Source organism: Gorilla gorilla, chromosome 18 (genome assembly GCF_029281585.2).
Source record: "Gorilla gorilla gorilla isolate KB3781 chromosome 18, NHGRI_mGorGor1-v2.1_pri, whole genome shotgun sequence".
NCBI classification, from domain to species: Eukaryota; Metazoa; Chordata; class Mammalia; order Primates; family Hominidae; genus Gorilla; species Gorilla gorilla.
The window spans coordinates 100064137-100088975 of NC_073242.2; the positions used below are offsets into that span (position 1 = coordinate 100064137).

Here is a 24839-nt window from a genome sequence, read left to right on the forward strand (position 1 = left end):
GCAAGTGTCAGTGAGCTATTACAGGTGATAAAACTTCTTGTAAATATGTGTCCCTTGATTATAAATGACAGAGGCTCTGTTGGAACAGGAGCTGGGGTAGATCTTGTAGGTCTTGCCCAAGGCTCAGGAGCTGATGAACTGCAACTCCTCTGTTTTACTGCTTAGTATTTTGATTAGAGAATAAACTCATATGGTTTCAACATCATGTAAAATAGAACTATAGCGAAGAGTTTTCTTCCTGCTCCTGTCCCATAACCGGGCCCACCGGGTAACTGTTTTTATTTTATTGGGTCTAATCTAATTAGAGCTGATCCTCAGGAAAACAGAAACTCCTGATCTATGGCTCCCCTGTTACCCCCCAAATCTCTGGACTTACAGTGTATGCATTTTTGCAACTTATTTTACTACCCTGACAAAAAGTCCATCGAATTCTAGACTTATTTGGGTTAACAAACATCTTCTTTTAAAGATACACTGGCCAGGTGTGGTGGCTCATGCCTGTAATCCCAGCACTTTGGGAGGCCGAGGTGGGTGGATCAAGAGGTCAAGAGATCAAAACCATTCTGGCTAACATGGTGAAACCCCGTCTCTACTAAAAGTACAAAAATTAGCTGGGCGTGGTGGTGCTCACCTGTAGTCCCAGCTACTCGGGAGGTTGAGGCAGGAGAATTGCTTGAACCCAGGAGGCGGAGGTTGCAGTAAGCCGAGATTGCGCCACTGCACTCCAGCCTGGCAACAGAGCGAGACTCTGTCTCTAAATAAATAAATAAATAAATAAAATAAAGATACACTGTCTCTGAAAGGTGTCTGAGTTGCCAATCTTTCATGCTTTAGTGTGAATTATTCTAATATGTTCACTTTACACAAATGCAAGCATATACAAATATATAGATATAAAGATAGATGAAAGTGCCGGGCGCAGTGGCACATGCCTGTAATCTCAGCACTTTGGGAGTCTGAGGTGGGCAAATCACTTGAGCTTAGGAGTTTGAAACCAGCCTGGGCAACACGGTGAAATCCCATCTCTACCAAAAATACAAAAAATTAGCTGAGTGTGGTGGTGCACACCTGTGGTCTCAGCTACTCAGAAGACTGAGGTGGGAGGATCTCTTGAGCCCAGGCAGTGGAGGTTGTGGCAAGCTGAGATGGCACCACTGCACTCCAGCCTGGGTGACAGATTGAGATCCTGTCTCAATAAAAAACATCCATCCCCCCTCAAACCCCTTCCACAGATATTTATAGATAAAAGCTTTGTCACCTCTGCTGAACACAGCTTCCAACATAGAAAACACACCATTCAGTGTCTTGCTTGTTTTACTGAATCTATCATGCTATACTACTGTGTGGTGAACATGCAGGTTATACCATCAGCTATCACAGATGCTGATGAGATGAAAAATCTCATACACGTGGCCTGTTGCAGATGCATACTGTATATGCAGGATAAATTCCCAGAAACGGTATTGCTAAGTATCTGCATTTGTGATTTGAGAGATATTGCCAATTTCCACTCCATAAGGTTAATACCAATTTGCACTTCCATCAGCTTTGGATGAAAAATTAGTTTGCCCACATCACTGCCAACACATTAAATTGGATTTATATCATTGGATTTTTACCAATCTGATAGGTGAAAAACAGTGACTCAATGTAGTCTTAATTTAAATTTGTTATGAAAAATTTTTAATTTATAATGTGTTTAAGGCCTATGTATTTTTCTATGACCGTCTTACTCATATTGTTTTGCTTATTTTATTTATTTATTTTTTTGTGAGCAACATGGCTGTTTATTTCACCTGGGTGCAGGCGGGCTGAGTCCAAAAAGAGAGTCAGCAAAGCGTGGTGGATTATCATTAGTTCTTATAGGTTTTGGGATAGGCGGTGAAGTTAAGAGAAATGTTTTGCGGGCAGGGGCGGATCTCACACAGTACATTCTCAAGGGTGGGGAGAATTACAAACAACCTTCTTAAGGGTGGGGGAGATTACAAAGTACATTGATCAGTTAGGTGGGGCAGGAACAAATCACAATGGTGGAATGTCATCAGTTAAGGCTATTTTTACTTCTTTTGTGGATCTTCAGTTACTTCAGGCCATCTGGATGTATACGTGCAAGTCACAGGGGATGCGATGGCTTGGCTTGGGCTCAGAGGCCTGACATTCCTGCCGCCTTATATTAATAAGAAAAATAAAACAAAATAGTGTTGAAGTCTTGGGGTAGCGAAAATTTTTGGGGGGTGATATGGAGAGAGAATGGGCGATGTTTCTCAGGGCTGCTTCAAGCAGGATTAGGGGTGGCGTGGCAACCTAAAGTGGGAGAGATTAAGCTGAAGGAAGATTTTGTGGTAAGGCGTGATATTGTGGGGTTGTTAGAAGAAACATTTGTTGTGTAGAATTATTGGTGATGGCCTGGATACGGTTTTGTATGAATTGAAAAACTAAATGGAATAAGAGAAGGAGAAAAACAGGTATAAAAGGTCTCAGAATTGGGAGGACCCAGGACATCTGATTAGAGAGTGCTTAAGGAAATTCAGCATAGTCCTGCCAGCAAAGATTATTTATTTACTTCAAGAGTTAAGAGTGGCAGTTTGGGGATAGCACGAGGAGATATCAGCTGTGATGGCTTGGAGAAACAGTGTAAACCGGCAGTGTAAACAAGAGCAGGGCATGTATGAGTAGTTGAGAACGGAGAATAGGAGTATGACTAGACAGAAGATAGTAGGGATGACAAGTTTTTTTGGGGCACAGTCTAAGTTGGTCTGGTGTCTGGAATGAGACTGGGGCCTAATAAAAAGGAGCGTCTATACAGGAGCTTAAATGGGCTGTACCCTGTAGCATTCCGAAGACAGGCCTGAATTCTGAGAAGGGAAAGTGGTAAAAGTATTGTCCAGTCCTTTTTAAGTTGGTGGCTGAGCTTGGTGACGTGTGTTTTTAAAAGACCTTTAGTCCATTCTACTTTTCTTGAAGACGGAGGACCGTAAGGGATATAAAGGTTTCACTGACTACTAAGAGCCTGAAAAACTGCTTGGCTGATTTGACTAATAAAGGCTTGTCTGTTATCAGACTGTATTGAGGTGGGAAGGCTAAACTGAGGAATTATGTCTGACAGAAGGGAAGAAATGACTGCGGTGGCCTTCTCAGACCCTGTAGGAAAGGCCTCTACCTATCCAGTGAAAGTATCTACCTAGACTAAGAGGTATTTTAGTTATTTGACTTGGGGCATGTTGAGTAAAGCTAATTTGCCAGTCCTGGGTGGGGCAAATCCTCCAGCTTGATGTGTAGGGAAGGGAGGGGGCCTGAATAATCCCTGAGGAGTAGTAGAATAGCAGATGGAACACTGAGAAGTTATTTCCTTGAGGATAGATTTCCACGATGGAAAAGAAATGAGAGGTTCTAGGAGGCGGGCTAGTGGCTTGTACTATAGCATAGCCTGCCTTTGCTGGTGTGTGGCGATTAGGCCTGGTGGAACCGCCATCAATAAATCAAGCGTGATCAGGGTGAGGAACAGGAAAGAAGGAAATTTGGGGAAATGGGGTTGTCAGGTGGATGAGAGATACAGTCATGGGGGTCAGGTGTGGTATCAGCAATAATGTGGGAGGCCGGGTTGAAGTCTGGGCCAGGAACAACGGTAATTGTGGGAGACTCAACAAAGAGTGAGTATAGCTGAAGGAGCCGGGAAGCAGAAAGTATATGCTTCAGGTATGAGGAAGAAAATAGATTTTGGAAGTTATGAGAAATGTAGAGAGTGAGTTGAGCATAGTTTGTGATTTTGAGGGCCTCTAAAAGTATTAATGCAGCGGCAGCCGCGGCACGCAGACATGAGGGCTAGGCTAAAACAGTAAGGTCAAGTTGTTTGGACAGAAAGGTTACAGGGTGTGGTCCTGGCTCTTGTGTAAGAATTCTGACCATGCTAACCATGCCTAGGGAGGAGAGGAGTTGTTGTTTTGTAGAAGGTGCTGAGGTTTGAGAGATCAGTCGGACAGGGAGATCACGTGTGTTTTTATGAGAATTATGCAGAGATAGGTAACAGATGAGGAAGAAATTTGGGCTTGATTGAAGTAATGGGGGCTGTCTGTGAAGCTTTGCAGCAGTACAGCCTAGGTAATTTGCTGAGCTTGATGGGTGTCAGGGTCAGTCCAAGTGAAAGTGAAGAGAGGCTGGGATTAACAGTGCAAAGGAATAGTAAAGAAAGCATGTTTGAGATATAGAACAGAATAATGGGTTATAGAGGCAGGTATTGAGGATAGGAGAGTATATGGGTTTGGCACCACGGGGTGGATAGGCAAAACAATTTGGTTGATAAGGCACAGATCCTGAACTAACTTGTAAGGCTTGTCTGGTTTTAGGACAGGTAAAATGGGGGAATTGTAAGGAGAGTTTATAGGCTTTAAAAGGCCATGCTATAGCAGGCGAGTGATAACAGGCTTTAATCTTTTTTTTTTTTTTTGAGACGGAGTCTTGCTTTGTCGCCCAGGCTGGAATGCAGTGGCGCGATCTCGGCTCACTGCAAGCTCCACCTCCCGGGTTCACGCCATTCTCCTGCCTCAGCCTCCCGAGTAGCTGGGACTACAGGCGCCCACTACCACGCCCGGCTAATTTTTTGTATTTTTAGTAGAGACGGGGTTTCACCGTGTTAGCCAGGATGGTCTCGATCTCCTGACCTCGTGATCCGCCCGCCTCGGCCTCCCAAAGTGCTGGGATTACAGGCGTGAGCCACCGCGCCCGGCCTCAGGCTTTAATCTTTTTAAAGCGTGCTGTGGGATGGGATATTGGCGTTGAGTGGGGTAAGGGTGATTAGGTTTTAATGAGATGGTAAGGGGTGCAGATCGGTCACCAAGGAGGGAGTAGAGGTATCTTATACTTGTGGGTTAAGGTGTGGGAATACAAGAGGAGGACGCAAAGGAGGCTTTGGATTGGGAAGAAGGGTGGCAATGAGATATAGCTGTAGTCCAGGAATAGTCAGGGAAGCAGATAATTTAGTTAAAGTGTCTCGGCCTAATAAGGGAACTGGGCAGGTGGGGATAACTAAAAAGGAGTGCTTAAAAGAGTATTGCCTAAGTTGGCACCAGAGTTGGGGAGTTTTAAGAGGTTTAGAAGCCTGGCCGTCAATACCCACAACAGTTATGGAGGCAAGGGAAACAGGCCCTTGAAAAGAAGGTAATGTGGAGTGGGTAGCCTCCGTATTGATTAAGAAGGGAAAGGGCTTACATTCCACTGTGAGAGTTACTTGAAGCTTGGCGTCCGTGATGGTCTAGGGGGCTTCTGAGGCGATCGGGCAGTGTCAGTCTTCAGCCGCTAAGCCGAGAAGATCTGGGAAGGAGTCAGTCAGAGAGCCTTGGGCCAGAGTTCCAGGGGCTCTGGGAGTGGCTGCCAGGTGAGTTGAACAGTCCGATTTTCAGTGGGGTCCCACACAGATGGGACGCGGCTTAGGAGGAATCCCGGGCTGCGGGCATTCCTTGGCCCAGTGGCCAGATTTCCAGCATGTGTAGCAAGCTCCTGTGGGAGGAGCTTCTGGAGGAACGCCTGGCCGCTGCGGTTCAGGCATTTGGAAGTTCTTGTGTGCTGGAGATGTGGCTGGGGTTTGTCTCACAGTGGAGGCAAAGAATTGCAACTTTTTTCTATTATTGTACACCTTGAATGCGAGGTTAATTAAATCCTGTTGTGGGGTTTGAGGGCCGGAATTTAATTTTTGGAGTTTTATTTAATGTCGGGAGCAGATTGGGTAATAAAATGTATTTTGAGAATAAGATGGCCTTTTGACCTTTTAGGGTCTAGGGCTGTAAAGCGTCTCAGGGTTGCTGCCAAACGAGCAATGAACTGGGCTGGATTTTTATATTTGATGAAAAAGAGCCTAAACGCTATCTGATTTGGGATAAAGAAAAAGGAGCATTCACCTTGACTATGCCTTTGGCTCCAGCCACCTTTTTAAGAGTGAATTGCTGGGCAGGTGGGGAAGGGCTAGTCACTGAACGAAACTGTAAGCCCCACCAGGTGTGAGGAGGGGAGGTGATAAAAGGATTATAGGGTGGAGGAGCGGAGGCTGAGGAAGAATTGGGACCTAGCTTGGCCTGGCGAGGAGGGGAGAGGTCAGATGGGTCTGTAGAAAAGGAAGATTAGAAAGACTCAGCGACGCTTGGGGTTGGGACTGAGGGGACAGGCCGGAGGGAAAGAAGATTTGGTACGAGTTGCATTGGGCACAGAGACTAGGAAGGGACTGATGTGTAAAAGAATGCTTGGACGTTAGGCACCTCAGACCTTCTGCCTATTTTACAACAAGAATTATTTAGATTTTGCAGGATGGAAAAATTCAAAGTGCCATTATCTGGCTATTTGGAACTACTGTCGAGTTTGTATTGGGATCAAGGGGCATTGCAGAAGAAAAGGCATTTAGGTTTTAGGTCAGGTGTGAGTTGAAGAGGTTTTAAGTTTTTGAGAACACAGGCTAAGGGAGAAGAAAGAGAAATGGAAGGTGGAAGCTTACCTATAGTGAAGGATGCAAGCCCAGAGAAAAGAGTAGAGACACAGAGAAGGGGTGGAGGGTTCTTGCCCTCCAGAAAAGCAGAGAAGGGGTTGGGGCATGGAAATAAGGGATTGGGACACAGAGATAAGAGTTTGGGTGTGGAAATAAGCAATTAGGGGGTTCTTGCCCCCAAGGAAAGTGGGACTTGCCGCTAAGGGTGAAGGAGAAGGGGTTGAGGGGTACTTGCCCCCTGCCCCAGGAAAGCGGGACTTGCCGCTAAGGTTGAAGGACCAAGGCAGGCGTCCCTGCATGGTCTGACACCCTTGAAGCGTGGCTGTATAATCAGAGAGGTGCCCCTGCAATGATTAAACACCAAGGGAAGGCTGCCTTCCCAGTCCGTGACTGGCGCCGGAGTTTTGAGTCCACGGATAAAACGTGTCTCCTTCGTCTCTCCCAGAAAATGAAAGGAATTGAAATTAAGAGAAGGGAGAGATTGAAGAGTGGAAAGAAGAAAGTGGTTGAGGGACAGTGAGAGAGGTTGGAGAAGAGTAAGAAGGGGCCGCTTACCTGATTTAAAATTGGTGAGATATTCCTTGGGCTGGTCGGTCTGAGGACCTGAGGTCGTAGGTGGAGCTCTCTCATGGAGCAAAGAACAGGAGTACAGGGGATTGATCTCCCAAGGGAGGTCCCCGATCCGAGTCATGGCACCAAATTTCATGCGCGTCCATGTGAAGAGACCACCAAACAAGCTTTGTGTGAGCAACATGGCTGTTTATTTCACCTGGGGGCAGGCGGGCTGAGTCCGAAGAGAGAGTCAGTGAAGGGAGATAAGGGTGGGGCCGTTTTATAGGATTTGGGTAGGTTAAGGAAAATTACAGTCAAAGAGGGTTTGTTCTCTGGCGGGCAGGAGTGGGGGTCGTAAGGTGCTCAGTGGGGGTGGTTTTGAGCCAGGATGAGCCAGGAAAAGGTCTTTCACAAGGTAATGTCATCACTTAAGGCAAGGACCGGCCATTTACACTTTTGTGGTGGAATGTCATCAGTTAAGGCGGGGCAGGGCATATTCACTTCTTTTGTGATTCTTCAGTTACTTCAGGCCATCTGGGCGTATACGTGCAAGTCACAGGGGATGTGATGGCTTGGCTTGGGCTCAGAGGCCTGGCAGGTTTCACTGAATACTAAGAGCCTGAAAAACTGCTTGGCTGATTTGACTAATAAAGGCTGGTCTGTTATCAGACTGTATAGAGGGGGGAAGGCTAAACTGAGGAATTGTCTGACAGAAGGGAAAAAATGACTGTGGTGGCCTTCTCAGACCCTGTAGGAAAGGCCTTTACTTATTCAGTGAAAGTGTCTATTTAGACTAGGAGGTATTTTAGTTATCTGACTCAGGGCATGTTGAGTAAAGCTAATTTGCCAGTCTTGGGCGGGGGCAAATCCCTGAGCTTGATGTGTAGGGAAGGGAGGAGGCCTGAATAATCCCTGAGGAGTAGTAGAACAGCAGATGGAACACTGAGAAGTTATTTCCTTGAGGATAGATTTCCACGATGGAAAGGAAATGAGAGGTTCTGAGAGGCGGGCTAGTGGCTTGTACTATAGCATAGCCTGCCTTTGCTGGTGTGTGGCGATTAGGCCTGGTGGAACTGCCATCAATAAATCAAGCGTGATCAGGGTGAGGAACAGGAAAGAAGGAAATTTGGGGAAATGGGGTGAATATAAGGTGGATCAGAGAGATACAGTCATGGGGGTCAAGTGTGGTATCAGGAATAATGTGGGGGGGGGGCAGATTGAAGTCCGGGCCAGGAACAATGGTAATTATGGGACTTAAAGAGTGAGTACAGCTGAAGGAGCCGGGAAGCAGAAAGTATATGCTTCAGGTATGAGGAAGAAAATAGATTTTGGAAGTTAGGAGAAATGTAGACAGTGAGTTGAGCATAGTTGGCAATTTTTAGGGCCTCTAAAATATTAAAGCAGTGGCACCCGCTGTATGCAGACATGAGGGCTAGGCTAAAATACTAAGGTCAAATTGTTTGGACAGAAAGGCTACAGGGTGCGGTCCTGGCTCTTGCATAAGAATTCTGACGGCCGGGTGCAGTGGCTCACGCCTGTAATCCCAGCACTTTGGGAGGCCGAGGCGGGTGGATCACGAGGTCAGGAGATCAAGACCATCCTGGCTAACACGGTGAAACTCCGTCTCTACTAAAAACACAAAAAATTAGCTGGGCGTGGTGGCGGGCGCCTGTAATCCCAGCTACTGGGAGGCTGAGGCAGGAGAATGGCGTGAACCCAGGAGGCGGAGCTTGCAGTGAGCCGAGATCGCGCCACTGCACTCCAGCCTGGGCGACAGAGCGAGACTCCGTCTCAAAAAAAAAAAAAAAAAAAAAAAAAAGAATTCTGACCACACTAACCATACCTAGGAAGGAAAGGAGTTGTTGTTTTGTAAGGGATTGAGGTTTGGGGGATTAATCGGACACGATCAGCAGGGGGAGCACCTGTGTGTTTATGAAGCATTATGCTGAGATAGGTAACAGATGAGGATGAAATTTGGGCTTGATTGAAGTAATGGGGGCTGTCTGTGAAGCTTTGCGGCAGTACAGCCCAGGTAATTTGCTGAGCCTAATGGGTGTCAGGGTCAGTCCAAGTGAAAGCGAAGAGAGGCTGGGATGATGGGTGCAAAGGAATAGTAAAGAAAGCATGCTTGAGATCCAGAACATAATAATGGATTGTGGAGGGAGGGAGATATGGAGGATAGGAGAGTATATGGGTTTGGCACCACGGGGTGGATAGGCAAAACAATTTGGTTGATAAGGCACAGATCCTGAACTAACTTGTAAGGCTTATCTGGTTTTAGGACAGGCAAAATGGGGGAATTGTAAGGAGAGTTTATAGGCTTTAAAAGGCCATGCTGTAGCAGGCGAGTGATAACAGGCTTTAATCCTTTCAAAGCATGCTGTGGGATGGGATATTGGCATTGAGCAGGGTAAGGGTGATAAGGTTTTAATGAGATGGTAAGGGGTGCATGATCGGTTGCCAAGGAGGGAGTAGAGGTATCTTATACTTGTGGGTTAAGGTGGGGGAATACAAGAGGAGGACGTGAAGGAGGCTTTGGATTGGGAAGAAGGGCGGCAATGAGATGTAGCTGTATTCCAGGAATAGGCAGGGAAGCAGATAATTTAGTTAAAGTGTCTCGGCCTAATAAGGGAACTGGGCAGGTGGGGATAACTAAAAGGAGTGCTTAAAAGAGTATTGCCTAAGTTGGCACCAGAGTTGGGGAGTTTTAAGAGGTTTAGAAGCCTGGCTGTCAATACTCACAACAGTTATGGAGGCAAGGGAAACAGGCCCTTGAAAAGAAGGTAATGTGGAGTGGTTAGCCTCCATACTGATTAAGGCGACGGACTTACCTTCCACTGTGAGAGTTACTCGAAGCTCGGCGTCTGTGATGGTCTACGGGGCTTTCGAGGTGATCGGGCAGCGTCAGTCTTCAGCCGCTAAGCCGAGAAGGAGTCAGTCAGAGAGCCTTGGGCCAGAGTTCCAGGGGCTCTGGGAGTGGCTGCCAGGTGAGTTGAACAGTCCGATTTTCAGTGGGGTCCCACACAGATGGGATGCGGCTTAGGAGGAATCCTGGGCTGCGGGCATTCCTTGGCCCAGTGGCCAGATTTCCGGCACGTGTAGCAAGCTCCTGTGGGAGGAGTTTCTGGAGGAACGCCTGGCCGCTGTGGTTCAGGCATTTGGAAGTTCTTGTGTGCTGGAGATGTGGCTGGGGTTTGTCTCACAGTGGAGGCAAGGAATTGCAACTTTTTTTCTGTTACCGTACACCTTGAAGGTGAGGTTAATTAAGTCCTGTTGAGGGGTTTGAGGGCCAGATTCCAATTTTTGGAATTTTATTTAATGTCGGGAGCAGATTGGGTAATAAAATGTATTTTGAGAATAAGATGGCCTTTTGACCTTTTAGGGTCTAGGGCTGTAAAGCATCTCAGGGTTGCTGCCAAACGAGCAATGAACTGGGCTGGATTTTTATATTTGATGAAAAAGAGCCTAAACGCTATCTGATTTGGGATAAAGAAAAAGGAGCATTCACCTTGACTATGCCTTTGGCTTCAGCCACCTTTTTAAGAGTGAATTGCTGGACAGGTGGGGAAGGGCTAGTCACTGAACGAAACTGTAAGCCGGACCAGGTGTGAGGAGGGGAGGTGATAAAAGGATTATAGGGTGGAGGAGCGGAGGCTGAGGAAGAATTGGGACCTAGCTTGGCCTGGCGAGGAGGGGAGAGGTCAGATGGGTCTGTAGAAAAGGAAGATTAGAAAGACTCAGCGACGCTTGGGGTTGGGACTGAGGGGACAGGCGGGAGGGAAAGAAGGAAGATTTGGGACGAGTTGCATTGGGCACAGAGACTAGGAAGGGACTGATGTGTAAAAGAATGCCTGGACATCAAGCACCTCAGACCACTTGTCTATTTTACAACAAGAATTATTTAGATTTTGCAGGATGGAAAAATTCAAAGTGCCATTTTCTGGCTATTTGGAACTACTGTTGAGTTTGTATTGGGGTCAAGCAGCATTGCAGAAGAAAGTAAGGCGTTTAGGTTTTAGGTCAGGTGTGAGTTGAAGAGGTTTTAAGTTCGTGAGAAGACAGGCTAAGGGAGAAGGAGGAATGGATGGTGGAAGGTTGCCCATAGTGAAGGAGGCAAACCCAGAGAAAAGAGAGCATAGAGATACGGAGGGAAGGGGTTCGGGGGTTCTTACCCTCCAGAAAAGTGGGAAGGGGGGTCGGGGCATGGAAATAAGGGATTGGGGCACAGAGATAAGAGGTTGGGGTGCAGAAATAAGGGATTGGGGGTTCTTCCCCCCTAGAAAAGCGGGACTTGCCGCTAAGGGTGAAGGAGAAGGGGTTGAGGGGTACTTGCCCCTTCCCCAGAAAAGCAGAGAAGGGGTAGAGACAGGGAGAGAAGGAGTTGGGGAACTTGCCCCTCCCCCAGAAAAGCAGGACTTGCCGCTAAGGGTGAAGGACCAAGGCAGGCGTCCCTGCGTGGTCCGACACCTTTGAAACGTGGGTGAATAATCAGAGAGGTGTCCCTGCAGTGATTAAACACCAAGGGAAGGCTGCCTTCCCAGTCCGTGACAGGTGCTGGAGTTTTGGGTCCACGGATAAAACGTGTCTGCTTTGTCTCTCCCAGAAAATGAAAGGAATTGAAATTAAGAGAAGGGAGAGATTGAAGTGTGACGCCAAGATTGAAAGGAGAAAGAGGTTGAGGGATAGTGAGGGAGATTGGAAAAGAGAGTAAAAAGTGGCCACTTACCGGATTTGAAATTGGTGAGATGTTTCTTGGGCTGGTCTGTCTAAGGACCTGAGGTCGTAGGTGGATCTTTCTCACAGAGCAAAGAGCAGGAGGATGGGGGATTGATCTCCCAAGGGAGGTCCCCCGATCCGAGTCACGGCACCAAATTTCATGCGCGTCCATGAGAAGAGACCACCAAACAGGCTTTGTGTGACCAACATGGCTGTTTATTTCACCTGGGTGCAGGTGGGCTGAGTCCAAAAAGAGAGTCAGCCTGTTTTGCTTATTTTTAAAATTACATTGTTGGCTTTTTCTTTTTTATTTCTATGAGCTGTTTACATATTAGTGAGATCAGTCTTTTGTGCTTTTGATATAAATTGCATTCAGTTTAGTGTGTCTCTTTTATTTTATTAATTTTTTGGTTTAGTATATACAAGTTTTTATTTCTATGGAGTCAAATTTATCAGTCTTTTATGGTTTCTGAATGTTTAATCGTAGATACCAAAACCTTCCCACTTTAAGAAAACACGATATGTGTGGGTTTGTTTGTTTTTGTTTTTGTTTTTTTGAGGCAGAGTTTTGCTTTTGTTGCCCAGGCTGGAATGGAATGGTGCAATCCTGGCTCACTGCAACCTCTGCCTCCCAGGTTCAAGTGATTGTCCTGCCTCAGCCTCCCAAGTAGCTGGGATTACAGGCATGCGCCACCACGCCCGGCTAATTTTGTATTTCTAGTGGAGATGGGGTTTCACCATGTTGATCAGGCTGGTCTGGAACTCCTGACCTCAGGTGATCTGCCCACCTCAGCCTCCCAAAGTGCTGGGATTCCAGGCGTGAGCCACCACACCTGGCCAAAAACATGATGTCTCCTATGTTTTCTTCTATTATTTTATATTCAAATTTTGATCCTTTTGGAATTTATCCTGATGTGTGCTCTGAGGAGTAGGTCCAATTTTATTTTTTCTTCCAGATGACTTTTTTCAGCTAAATTGAGAAGCTATTTTATCATAAGCCATTTATCATGAGCTCTTTTCTGTATATGTATTTGAGTCTATTTCAGAACTTGCTACTCTTTTCCATGAGTTTCTCTTTCTATTCATGTTCATTCAAGTTCCCACTGTTTTGTTTATTAAGGTTGATAATACTTAAAAATATATGTATTTCTTATAGAGACAGGGTCTCCCTATGTTGCCCAGGCTGGTCTTGAACTTCTGGACTCAGGGGAACCTTCCACCTCAGCCTCCCAAAGTGCTGGGATTACAGGCCTGAGCCACTAAGCCTGGCCCTAAAAAATATATTTTAATAAAGGGATGTTCTTCCCCTTATATTCTGAGCTCTTTCAGGATATTCTTGCTCATTTTTTTCCATTTGAACTTTAAAATCTAATATCTAATTACACAAACACACAGGAAAGCTGAAATATAACACACATACAGAAAAGTAAATAAATTGGAAGTATACAGCTTGATGAGCTATCACAAAGTGAACACACCCTTGCAACTATTACCAGCGTGTAGAAGCCCCCGACCAGATCCCCAAACAGTCACTATCCCTCCCTCCCTCCAAAGGTGCATCCCTCCTCTCCCCTCCCCCTCCTTCTCCCCCTTCCCTCCCCTCTTCTTTTTCTCTCTCTTTCTTTGAGACAGGCTTTGTCTCTGTTACCCAGGCTAGAGCACAGTGGTGCTATCTAGGCTCACTGCAGCCTCTGTCTCCCAGACTCAAGCAATCCTCCCAAGTAGCTGGGACTACAGGCACAAGCCACCATGCCTGGCTAATCTTTCTATTTTTTTGTAGAGATGGGATCTCACTATGTTGTCCAAGCTGGTCTCGAGCTCCTGGGCTCAAGAGATCTGCCTACTTCAGATCCCAAAGTGCTGGGGTTGCAGGTGTGAGCCACTGTGCCTGGCCCTTATTTCTTGTCACAGATTGGTTTTGCTGTGTTTTTTTTAAAACTTTAAACACGTGTATTCTTTTGTATCTGGTTTCCTTTGCTCAACATTTTATTTGTGAGGTTTATTTATCCACATGCCATGAACATTGTAACACATGGCTTTTGGTGCCCATGTATACACATTTCTGTTGGATATTTACTTACGAAAGAAATTGCTAAGCTGTGGGATATGCACACGTTCAATTTCAGAAAATACTGCCAAACTGTTCTCCAAGTAGATATGTGATAATTTACCTTCCTTCCAGAAATGTCTGAGAATTCCAGTTATTCCACATCCTTGCAACACTTGGATTTTTTTGGTCTTTTTAATTTTATTCACTCTTGTGTGTGTGTGTGTGTAGTGGTAATTAATTGTGGTCGAGCACCTTATTATATATTTATTGGCCATTTAAATATACTGTCTTGTGAAATGCATTGGGATTGCTTTAAATTTATACATTAACTTCAGAGAATTGGACCTACTTATGATGTTAAATCTTCCCATCCAAGAACACAGTATATCTTTTTCCATTTGTTTAACTCTTCTGTGTTCTTTAGCATTGTTTACAGTTTTTTAGTATATATCTTGCACATTTCTTGATAAGTTTATTTCTAGGTATTTTACATTTTTGTTGTTATGTAAGTGGTCTCTTTTCTAACTGGCTAGTGTGTGGGTTTTTATTTATTTATTTATGTATTTATTTTTTTATTTTTTTGAGACAGAGTCTCGCTCTGTTGCCCAGGCTGGAATGCAATGATATGATCTTGGCTCACTGCAACCTCCGGCTCCCGGGTTCAAGCGATTCTCCTACCTCAGCCTCCCAAGCAGCTGGGATTATAGGCACCCGCCACCATGCCTGGCTAATTTTTGTATTTTTAGTAGAGATGGGGTCTCACCATGTTGACCAAGCTGGTCTTGAACTCCTGACCTTAATTGATCCACCCGCCTTGGCCTCCCAAAGTCCTGGGATTACAGGCATGAGCCATCACACCTGGTCTTTTTTTTTTTTTTTTTTTTTTTGAGACAGGGTCTTACTGTGTGCCCAGGCTGAAGTGCAGTGGCTCAATCACAGCTCACTATATCTTCGAACTCCTGGGTTCAAATGATCCTTCCACCTCGGCCTCCCAAGGAGCTGGGACAGCAAGCATGTACCATTGTGTCCAACTAACTTTGGTATTTTTAATGTATAGACAGGGTCTTGGTATGTTGCCCAGGCTGGTCTCAAACTCCTGGCCTCAAGTGATCCTCCCAAAGCACTGAGATTATAGGCATGAGTCACTGTACCTGGCCCCTGGCTATTGTTTATAGTAGTTTGCTGATTCTCTTGGATGTTCTAGATTTATAATCATCTCATGTACAAGTGGAAACAACTTCACCTCCTCCTATTTAACTCTTGTATCTCTAATTTTGTTTGCTGATGTAATTGCATTGGCTATTACCTTCTGTATAATGGTAGTGAGCATACTTGTATTGCTTCTTTCTTTAGTGGGAATGCCTCTAGTGATTCTAAGTTATGCAAAATGCTGGCCTTTATCTGAGGTTGAGGTATTTTATCATGTTAGGTAATTATCCGTCAATTCCTACTTTTCCTGATTTTTATCTAGCATTTACAGATCTCCAGAACCTACTACAGTTGTCCTTTTGTATACTTGCGGAACTGGTTCCGGAACCCCCCAAAGATACCAAAATCCATGGACGCTCAGGTCCCTTATGTAAAATGGCATAGTATTTGCATATAACCTACTTACACCCTCCCGTGTAATTAAAATTCTCTCTAAATTACTTATAATAACTAATACAATGTAGATACTATATAAATAGTTGTTATACTATATTGTTTGGGGAGTAATGACAAGAAAAATGTCTGTACATGTTCAGTACAGAAACAATCATTGTAGGCCTCACTACATTTTTTTCTTTTTTTTTTAATTTGAAATGTTTGTGGGTACATAGTAGATATATATATTTATGGGGTACATGAGATATTTTGATACAGGAATTCAATGCTTAATAATCACATGAGTGTACATGGGGTCTCCATTTTCTCAAGCATTTTTATCTTTTGTGTTATGATTCAGTTATACTGTTTCAGTAATTAAAAAATGTACAATTAAATTATTGACTCTAGTCACCCTGTTGTGCTATCAAATACTAGCTCTTATTCATTCTGTCTATGTTTTTGTACCAACCAACCATCATTTCCACTTCCTCCCACCCAGCAACCATTCTTCCCAGCCTCTGGTAACTGTCCTTCTACTCTATCTCCATGAGTTTGTTTTAATTTTTAGCACCCACATACAAGTGAAAACATGTAATGTTTATCTTTCTGTGCCTGGCTTATTTCACTTAACATAATGGTGAACTCATGTGGTTACAAATGACAGGATCTCATTCTTTTAATGGCTGAATAGTACTCCATTCTGTATATGTTCTACATTTTCTTTCCTTCTTTCTTTTTAATTTTTTTTTGGAGATGGAGTCTCTGTTGCACAGGCTGGAATGCACTGACGTGATCTCAGCTTATTGCAACATTTGCCTCCCCAGCGATTCTCCTGCCTCAACCTCCCGAGTAGCTGGGATTACAGGTGTGCACCATCATGCCTGGCTAATTTTTGTATTTTTAGTAGAGACGAGGTTTCACCATGTTGGGCAGGCTGGTCTCGAATTCCTGACCTCAGGTGATCTGCCAGCGTCGGCCTCCCAAAGTGCTGGGATTACAGGCATGAACCACTGCGCCTGGCCCCTCCCTTCCCCTCCTCTCCCCTCCCCTCTCCTCTCCTCTTCTTTCTTTTTTCTTTTTTTTTTTTTTTTCTGAGATAGGGTCTCACTCTGTCACCCAGGCATGATCAGTGCAGTCATGGCTCACTGCAGCCTCAGTCTCCCAGGCTCAATTGATCCTCCTACCTCAGCTTCCCAAGTAGCTGCGACTACAGGCACACCACCATGCCTGGCTAATTTTTATATTTTTTTGTAGAGACGGGGTTTTGTCATGTTGCCCAGGCTGGCCTCAAACTCCTGGGTTCAAGTGATCCTCTGGTCTCAGTTTTCCAAAGTGTTGAGATTACAGGAGTGAGCCGCCAATCTCGGGTCACGTTTTCTTTATTCATCTGCTGATGGGCACTCAGTTTGCTTCCAAATCTTGGCTATTGTGAATCATGCCGCAATAAACATGGGAGTGCAGATATGTCTTCAATATACTGATTTCCTTTCTTTTGGGTATATACCTGGCAGTGAAGTTGCTGGATCATATGGTAGCCTAAACTACATTTTCAATTTGTGGTTGGTTGAAGCTGAAGATGCAAAATCCGTGGACACAGAAGACTGACTGTGTTATGTTATATTAAGAAGCTTCCTTATATTGAACCATCCTTGCACTCTTGGAATAAAGTCTCTTTGGTTTTTCAGTGTCTTGTGCCCCCAACTGGAGAAGCTCCTTTGACTGAGCCAATAGCTACTGTGGACTGTTGTGAACATGGTCTGTGGACATGGACAGGGCCAGTACCCATAGGCCTAAGTCTCCTTTCCTGCAGTAAATTATTGGTTTGATTCTCTTCTGAGAAACCCAGCTCAAAGTCCTTTCTGTTGTCAGGGAGAATAGAAATTGGGTTTTCCCACGGAGTTAGAAAAAACTACAGTCTTTTCCAGTTTATTCTTGTTTTTATTAACTTTTAAAACAAAACAAAACATATTAAATGTTTTTTAATATGTTAAAAACAAAACCAAAGAATCTTTATCCTGTTATACTCAGCTTTGTTTATATAATGTTTTGGAGGATGTCCCAATGACCTTTTAGAGTCTCTGGGCTGTTATAAAACTAAACTTGGGACTCACTTCCCTAGTTTTTCTCAAGAAGAGTGGAAAAATAAAAAAGTTAAAATAGTTTTGGCCAGTAACAAAGAAAAACCTTTAGGTTCTTGGTCACTGGAGAATATGGTACTTAATCCCTAGAAGCAGGTATACACTGGGCGGGATAGCCCAGTGGTTAAGACGGTCCCTGCTGTGCAGCTTACTGTTGTGTGTAACCTCAGACAAGTTACCTCATCCCTCTGGTCCTTCATTTCCTCATCAGTAAGAGAAGATAATAATATTGAGCCCAGGAGTTCGAGACCAGCCTGGGTACCATGGCAAAACCCTGTCTCTACAAAAAAATAATTATAACACAAAAAATTAGCTGAGTGTGCTGTTGTGTACCTGTAATCCCAGCTACTTGGGAGGCTGAGGTGGGAGGATTACCTGAGCCTGGGGAGGTCAAGGCTGCAGTGAGTGGAGATTGTGCCACTGCACTTCAGCCTGGGTGATAGAGTGAGACCCTGTCTCAAAAAAAAAAAAAAAAAAAAAAAAAAAAAAAAAAAAGATAATAGTTCCCAACTCCAGCCTTGTTGGGAGGCAATTAGTTAATGCTTGAAAGTTCCTTGGGACATGGTAAGCACCAGTGAATATGGAGGAGCCTGTGGGGATGAGATCATGCTGTAGGGATTGGGCCAGGTGGTCTTAGCATTCAGCGGCCATTTCTGACCTTCGCTGACCCTAATCCTCATGCAGATATCTGCAGGGTGTGCTTAGACAAATGATGGGCCTTTTCTCAAGGTCTAGGCTTCTACCATGAAGCAAAATAATGAAGTTAAAAACAAAATCTCCTTTTGTAGGTGTTTAGGCTATAGGAACCAAAGGAATGGATCTGAAGGTTTCTTCAGGTGGGCATTTTGGGGAACACATCTGTGAATGAATGGGAAGAGGAGCTGGGCCAATGCTTTCGGCTCCTGACCAGGTGGTCCTGAGGGCTTAAACTCCAAGGAAGGGAGTGCTCTTATAAGCGGGCCAGTGGCTTTCCAATGGAGCATCTGCAAAGTGGGTCTCTGGAGTAGTGCTGCACAGAGACCATGTGGTGTTTGTGTTTGAGAGAGTGAAGTGGGTATTTTTGCTGTGGGCAGAAGGGACAGTTTTTTTGTGATAGATGAGCAGGAAGGGAGAGCTATGGGAGGGATCTGTCTGGTCAGTGGCCAAGTACTGCCTCTCAAGGTGAATTCAGAGTAGCATTGGGCTGGCTTTCTTTTGGGGGTTCTGTCTTATTTGATGAAGCACGAGTCAGGTTGGAGCCTTTGTCACCAGCTTGCTGTTTCCAACCAGCAATTTTCTATTGTTAAAATTGGAGTATAACTTACTTAAAATAAAATTCTTACTTAAAATCTGTCTTATCAGGACATATTTTTTTTTGAAACAGCGTCTCTGTCACCCATGCTGGGGTGCAGAGGCACAACCATGGCTCACTGCAACCTCGACCTCCTGGGCTCAAGTGATCCTCCCACCTTAGCCTCCTTAGCAGCTGAGACCACAGGTGCATGCCACCATGCCTGGCTAATTTTTGTATTTTTAGTAGAGACAGGGTTTCGCCATGTTGCCCAGGTATGTCTCAAACTCCTGAGCTCAAGTGATCTGTCCTCCTTCGCTTCCCAAAGTGCTGGGATTACAAGTGCCCAGACTGATTTTTTTTTTTTCTTTTAAGACAGGGTCTCACTCTGTTGCTCATGCTGGAGTGCAGTGACACGATCATGGCTCACTGCAGCTTTGACCTCCCAGGCTAAAGCGATCCACCTGCCTCAGCCTCCTGAGTAGCTGGGACCACAGGCGAGCACCACCATGCCTGGCTAATTAAAAAAAATTATTATTATTTTTTTCTCTAGAGACGTGGTCTCCCTATGTTGCCCAGTCTGGTTTCAAACTCCAGACCTCAAATGATCCTCCAACCTCGGCCTCCCAAAGTGCTGGGATTCCAGGTGTGAACCATTGTGCCTGGCCAAAATACACAATCTTAAATGTTCTGTTGGGTGGTATAGTAGTTTCCCAGAGCTTCTGTAAGAAAGTACCATATTTGGTGGCTTAAAGCAACAGAAATGTATTCTGTCATAGATCTGGAGGCTAGAAATCCAAGATCAAGATGTTGGCAAGCCCATGATCTCTGTGAAGGCTCGAGGAGAGGATCTTTTCCTGTCTCTTCCCAGGTTCTGGTGTGCAATTCCTGGTGCTGTGTGGCCTGTGGACCTCACTGCAGTTTCTCAGTCATCACGTGGTCTTCTCCCTGAGTCTCTCTCTCTTTTTTTTTTTTTTAGACAGAGTCTCGCACTGTCGCCCAGGCTGGAGTGCGGTGGCGTGATCTTGGCTCACTGCAACCTCCGCCTCCTGGGTTCAAGCGATTCTGCTGCCTCAGCCTCCTGAGTAGCTGGAATTACAGGCATGCACCACCACGCCCAGCTAATTTTTGTATTTTCAGTAGAGACGGGGTTTTACCATGTTGGCCAGGCTAGTCTCAAACACCTGACCTCAAGTGATCTGCCCGCCTCGGCCTCCCAAAATGCTGGGATTACGGGCGTGAGCCACCGTGCCCGGCAATCTCTCTCTTCTTATCAGGACACCAGTCATTGGATTGGGCCTACTAATCTGGTATGACCTCACTCTAATTTGACTAATGATGTATGCAAATACTCTGTTTCCAAACAAGGTCATATTCTGAGATTCCAGGTAAGATATGAACTGGGGGCAGGCGGCACTGTTCAATCCAGTACAGATATGTTTTATTGACAATTATATATACCCATGTGACCACCACTCTAACAAAGAAGAGATAGAACATTTCCAGGCTGGGCGCAGTGGCTCATGCCTGTAATCCCAGCACTTTGCGGGGCCAAGGCAGGCGGATCACCTGAGGTCAGGAGTTCGAGACCAGCCTGACCAACAAGGTGACACCCCATCTCTACTAAAAATACAAAAATTAGCTGGGTGTGGTGGCACGTGCCTATAATCCCAGGTACTCAGGAGGCTGAGGCAGGAGAATTCCTTGAACCCAGGAGGCGGAGGTTGCAGTGAGCCGAGATCGTGTCACTGAACTCCAGCCTGGGCGACAGAGCGAGATTGCGAATAAAAAAAAAAAAAAAAAAAAATTTCCAAAGTTCCCTAATGCCCCTTTCCAGTCAGATCCTTACCACCACCAGCCACCTGGGATAGCCACAGTTCTGATACCTATCACCATAGATTAGTTTATTGGCCTGTTCTTGCATTCAAATAGCTGGAATTATGTAGTGTGCACGCTTTTGTGTCTGGTTGCTTTTGCTCAAAATAATGTTTTTGAGATTCATCCATGTTGCTGCACAGATCAGCAGTTTGTTCCTTTTAATTTCAGAGTAATATTCCACTGTCTGATTATGGCACAGTTCATACGTCCAGTCTTCTGTTGGCAGATATTTGGATGGTTTTCAGTTTTAGAAGTGCCTATGATTCATAGTATGAATACAGCAGCAATACGCATTCTTGGTCATTCGTCTTATGGCCATAGAGTTTGATTTTTCTAGGTTAAATTCTAGGAGTGGGATTGCTGGGTCAGAGGCTAGGTATGTGTTTAACTTTGTTAGAATCGCCAGTCTTCTGAAATGACAATCCCAGCTTCTACTCTCAAGGGTAACGTGGAGGGCCCCATTACCATGCATCCTGAGAACTCAAACAGTGATTTTCTTGGCGACAGATACTTTCTTTGATCCATAGAGGGGAATAACCCCTCTGTAGAGGTTTCCATCACAGAGCTGTCAAGCTAAACACCCTCCAGCTGCTGCAGCCTACCCTGCTCGTTTTTGCTTTGTTTTCTTTTGTCTCCTGCTGCTCTCAGGAAGCACAAAGGCCTGTTGGAGGCCCTTTGTCTACTGTCCCAGCACCAGTGTGGATGCTCCACAGTCTGTTCTTGTACTCTTGAGTCCCCTTGCTAGTCACAGGTCAGAGGTTGGAGGTCAGGGGTCAGAGGTCGGAAGCTGGAGTCCTTCAGCAGAACATCGGCAGCTTCCTTGAGCAGGAGCTGTTTCCAGTGTTCAAGGGTCCCATTGACTGGTCCCACGCTGGGTTTCTTTCTTGCCTTCTTTCACAATCAAGTAAGTATTTTGCTCACAGACCTCTATTGATAGTGCAAAAACAACAGCAAAAGGGGAAATGATTCAAATATAAAAGAAAAAGCCTATGTTTTTCCAAAACCCATTTTTTTACTATTAGTAATACGAGTGAGTAATTATAACAATAGCAAATACCAAGATAGCATGTACTGTATGCCAGCTCATGTTCTAAGTTTCCTGTATATAGAAATCCAGTAAATCCTTACATAGCCCTTTGAGGTCAGAATCTCATATCAAGCCCATTTTACAGATGAGGAGGCTGAGGCAAAAGAGGATCCTCACCTTGCCCAAGGCAAGGTGGAGTCAGAGTTTGAACCCAAAAGGTGTAGCTTCAGGGTCTGTATCTTTTTTTTTTTTTTTTAATTTTTATTTTTGAGACAGAGTCTCGCTCTGTTGTCCAGGTTGGAGTGCAGTGGCATGATCTCAACTCAATGTAGCCTTCACCTCCCAGGTTCAAGTAATTCTCTTGCCTCAGCCTCCTGAGTAGCCGGGATTACAGGTGTGCACCACCACGCCCAGCTAATTTTTGTGTTTTTAGTAGAGACAGAGTTTCTCCATATTGAGGCTGGTGTAAAACACCTGGCCTTAAGTGATCCCCCTGCCTCAGCCTCCCAAAGTGCTGGGATTACAGGTGTGAGCCACTGCGCCAGGCCCAGGGTCTGTATTTTATACCTGCATGTTTTCCTTTGGTTCATTTACAGTCTAGAAACTTAACCACATTTATTTAAAAAGGAAACTTTGTATCACTAGCATAAATGGAAGATCCACATTGCTTGACATAGATAGTAACTGTAAAAAATGAATACTCTGACCTAGTGTCGTGGCTCATGCCTACAATCCCAGCACTTGGGGAGGCTGAGACCAGGAGCTTGAGACCAGCCTGGACAACATAGCAAACCCTGTCTCACACACACACACACACACACAAAATTAGCTGGGCATGATTGAGTGCACCTGTGGTCCTAGCAGTGTGGGAGGATGCCTTGAGCCCAGGAGTTCGAGGCTGCAGTGAGCCTGATTGTGCCACTGCACTCCAGCCTTGGCAACAGAGAGAAACCCTGTCTCAAACAAACAAAACAAAACAAAAAACAAAACAAAACAAAACAGAATGAAGAAGAATACTCTAATATAACAACATAACATGATTCTAAATAGCACCTATTGCCCCTTCCCTATTTTATTTTATTTTTTTTTTGAGACAGGGTTTCGTTCTGTCGCCCAGGCTGGAGTACAGTGGTGTAATCTCGGCTCACTGCAAGTTCCGCCTCCCAGGTTCATGCCATTCTCCTGCCTCAGCCTCCCCAGTAGCTGGGACTACAGGCTAATTTTTTGTATTTTTAGTAGAGACGGGGTTTCACTGTGTTAGCCAGGATGGTCTCGATCTCCTGACCTCGTGATCTGCCTGCCTCGGCCTCTCAAAGTGCTGGGATTACAGGTGTGAGCCGCCGTGCCTGGCTGCCCCTTCCCCATTTTTAATTTTTTCAATTTATTTTTTCTTTTTGCCTCTAGCTTTGCATGGATGATCCTTCCCCATTTTTTAAAGCGGTTTGTGCTTTTGGCGTCATATATAAGAATCAAATCAAAGTTACCAAGATTTTCTCCTAGAAGTTTTAGGTTTTACAATTAATTCTATGGTCCATGTCAAGTTAATTTCTTTTTATTTACTTATTTATTTTTTGAGATGATTTTCTTGTTTCCCAGGCTGGAATGGTGTGATCTCAGCTCACTGCAACCTCCGCCTCTCGGGTTCAAGTAATTCTCCTGCCTCAGCCTCCCCAGCTGGGATTACAGGCATGCACCATCAGGCCCGGCTAATTTTATATTTTTAGTAGAGACGGGGTTTTACCATGTTGGCCAGGCAGGTCTCAAACTCCTGACCTCAGATGATCTGCCCCCCTCGACCTCCCAAAATGCTGGGATTACAGGTGTGAGCCACCGTGCCTGGCCAAGTTAATTTCTATACGTGGTATGAGATAAGGGTTGAGTTTAATTTTTTATATACATATATAAGGATGTCAGATAGTTTCCCCAGTGTTGATTGAAGAGACTTCTTTCCTCTGTCTTCTTTGAATCTGACTTTTTTCAGAGACTGGGAGGTTTGATTCTCACAGTTGCTGCAAGGATAAAAAGGTATAATTATTTTGCTATGCTCTATTTAAAGCAATCGGCACATGGTCAGCACTCAGTATATACCAGTTCTCAGATTTTGCTAACTGCTTTTCTGTGGTTTGACATTTAGGTGGTTTCCAGGTTTTTTTGTTTTGTTTTGTTTTGTTTTGTTTTTTTGCTTCAAGTGTAAACAGCAGTGCAATGGATATCCCAGGCATTCAGCTTTGTTTTCTTCTTCAAAATTATTTTAGAGTATATTTCTGGGTCTTTCTCCATAGTACAAATCAGTGTAAAAAGTGGACCCATGCACTCTGCCAGAAGCCATGGGCTGCTTTTGAATTAGCCCTGCTTCCAACCAGAGGGAGCTCTCTGGGAGGTTTAAAAACTGGAATCAGGCTGGGCGCGATGGCTCATGCCTGTAACCCCAGCACTTTGGGAGGCCAAGGTAGGAGGACCACTTGAGCCTGGGAGTTCAAGACCAGCCTGGGCAACTTAGCAAGACCTTGTCTCTACAAAAGAACTGTAAAACTTAGCTAGGCATGGTGGTGCACACCTATAGTCCCAGCAACTTGGGAGACCGAGGCAGAAGGATCACTTGAGCCCAGGAGTTTGAGGCAACAGACTGAAGATCCTATCAAAAAAGAAAAATAAAGAAAAAAGAAAAAAAGAAAAGAACTGGAGTCATCCCCTTCCCTGGGGAAACTTTCCTGCCTTCTGACCCCCCGACTCTCTCCCTGGTCCCCTGGTTGGTGGCTTCTTATCCTCCCAATATCTGCATATGCTTTCCCATGATATTTTATACTTATTTATTATTTTTTTGAGACAAGGCCTTTCTCTGTCACCCGGGCTGGTCTTTCTGTGTCAGCCACGGCTCACTGCAGCTTGGACCTCCCGGGATCAAGCCTCTTGAGTACCTGGGACTGTGGGTATGCCACCACATCTAGCTAATTAAAAAAAAAATTATTTGTAGAGATTAGGTCTGTCTATGTTGCCAAGGCTGGTCTCATATTCCTGGGCTCAAGCGATCCTCTTGCCTCAGCCTCCGAAAATGCTGGAATTACAGGTGTGTGCCACCGCACCAGCCCAGTTTGTTTGTTGTTAAACAAATAAACTGGTTTAAATAAAAAAAGTGAGTGAATGCAGGGAAA

The 24839-nt window shown here is 44.9% G+C and overlaps 1 protein-coding gene and 1 long non-coding RNA gene across 9 annotated transcripts in view; one reads left to right on the top strand and one right to left on the bottom strand.

The window, feature by feature from the left end:
- The window catches only part of IL34 (interleukin 34), an 81671-nt gene that overhangs the window by 35020 nt on the left and 21812 nt on the right, over window positions 1-24839 (top strand). Inside the window, exon 1 of one of the 7 annotated variants that reach the window (XM_063699717.1) lies at window positions 7934-8123. The exons of 5 other annotated variants lie outside the window; for them this stretch is intronic. The gene's annotated coding sequence lies outside the window, so the exon portion shown is untranslated. Of the gene's footprint in view, window positions 1-7933; window positions 8124-24839 lie in introns of those variants that run through there. One more of the 7 variants, XM_063699716.1, reaches the window with a different exon arrangement.
- On the bottom strand, window positions 1661-10253 carry LOC134757446 (uncharacterized). Of its 2 annotated transcripts, XR_010131370.1 has the most exons (3): window positions 9853-10253; window positions 7025-7253; window positions 1661-2167 (listed from the first exon to the last, which is right to left on the bottom strand). It is a non-coding gene; the product is annotated as an uncharacterized lncRNA (long non-coding RNA). The 2 variants fall into 2 exon arrangements; XR_010131369.1 differs by lacking the exon at window positions 9853-10253 and having other exon boundaries at window positions 7025-7317.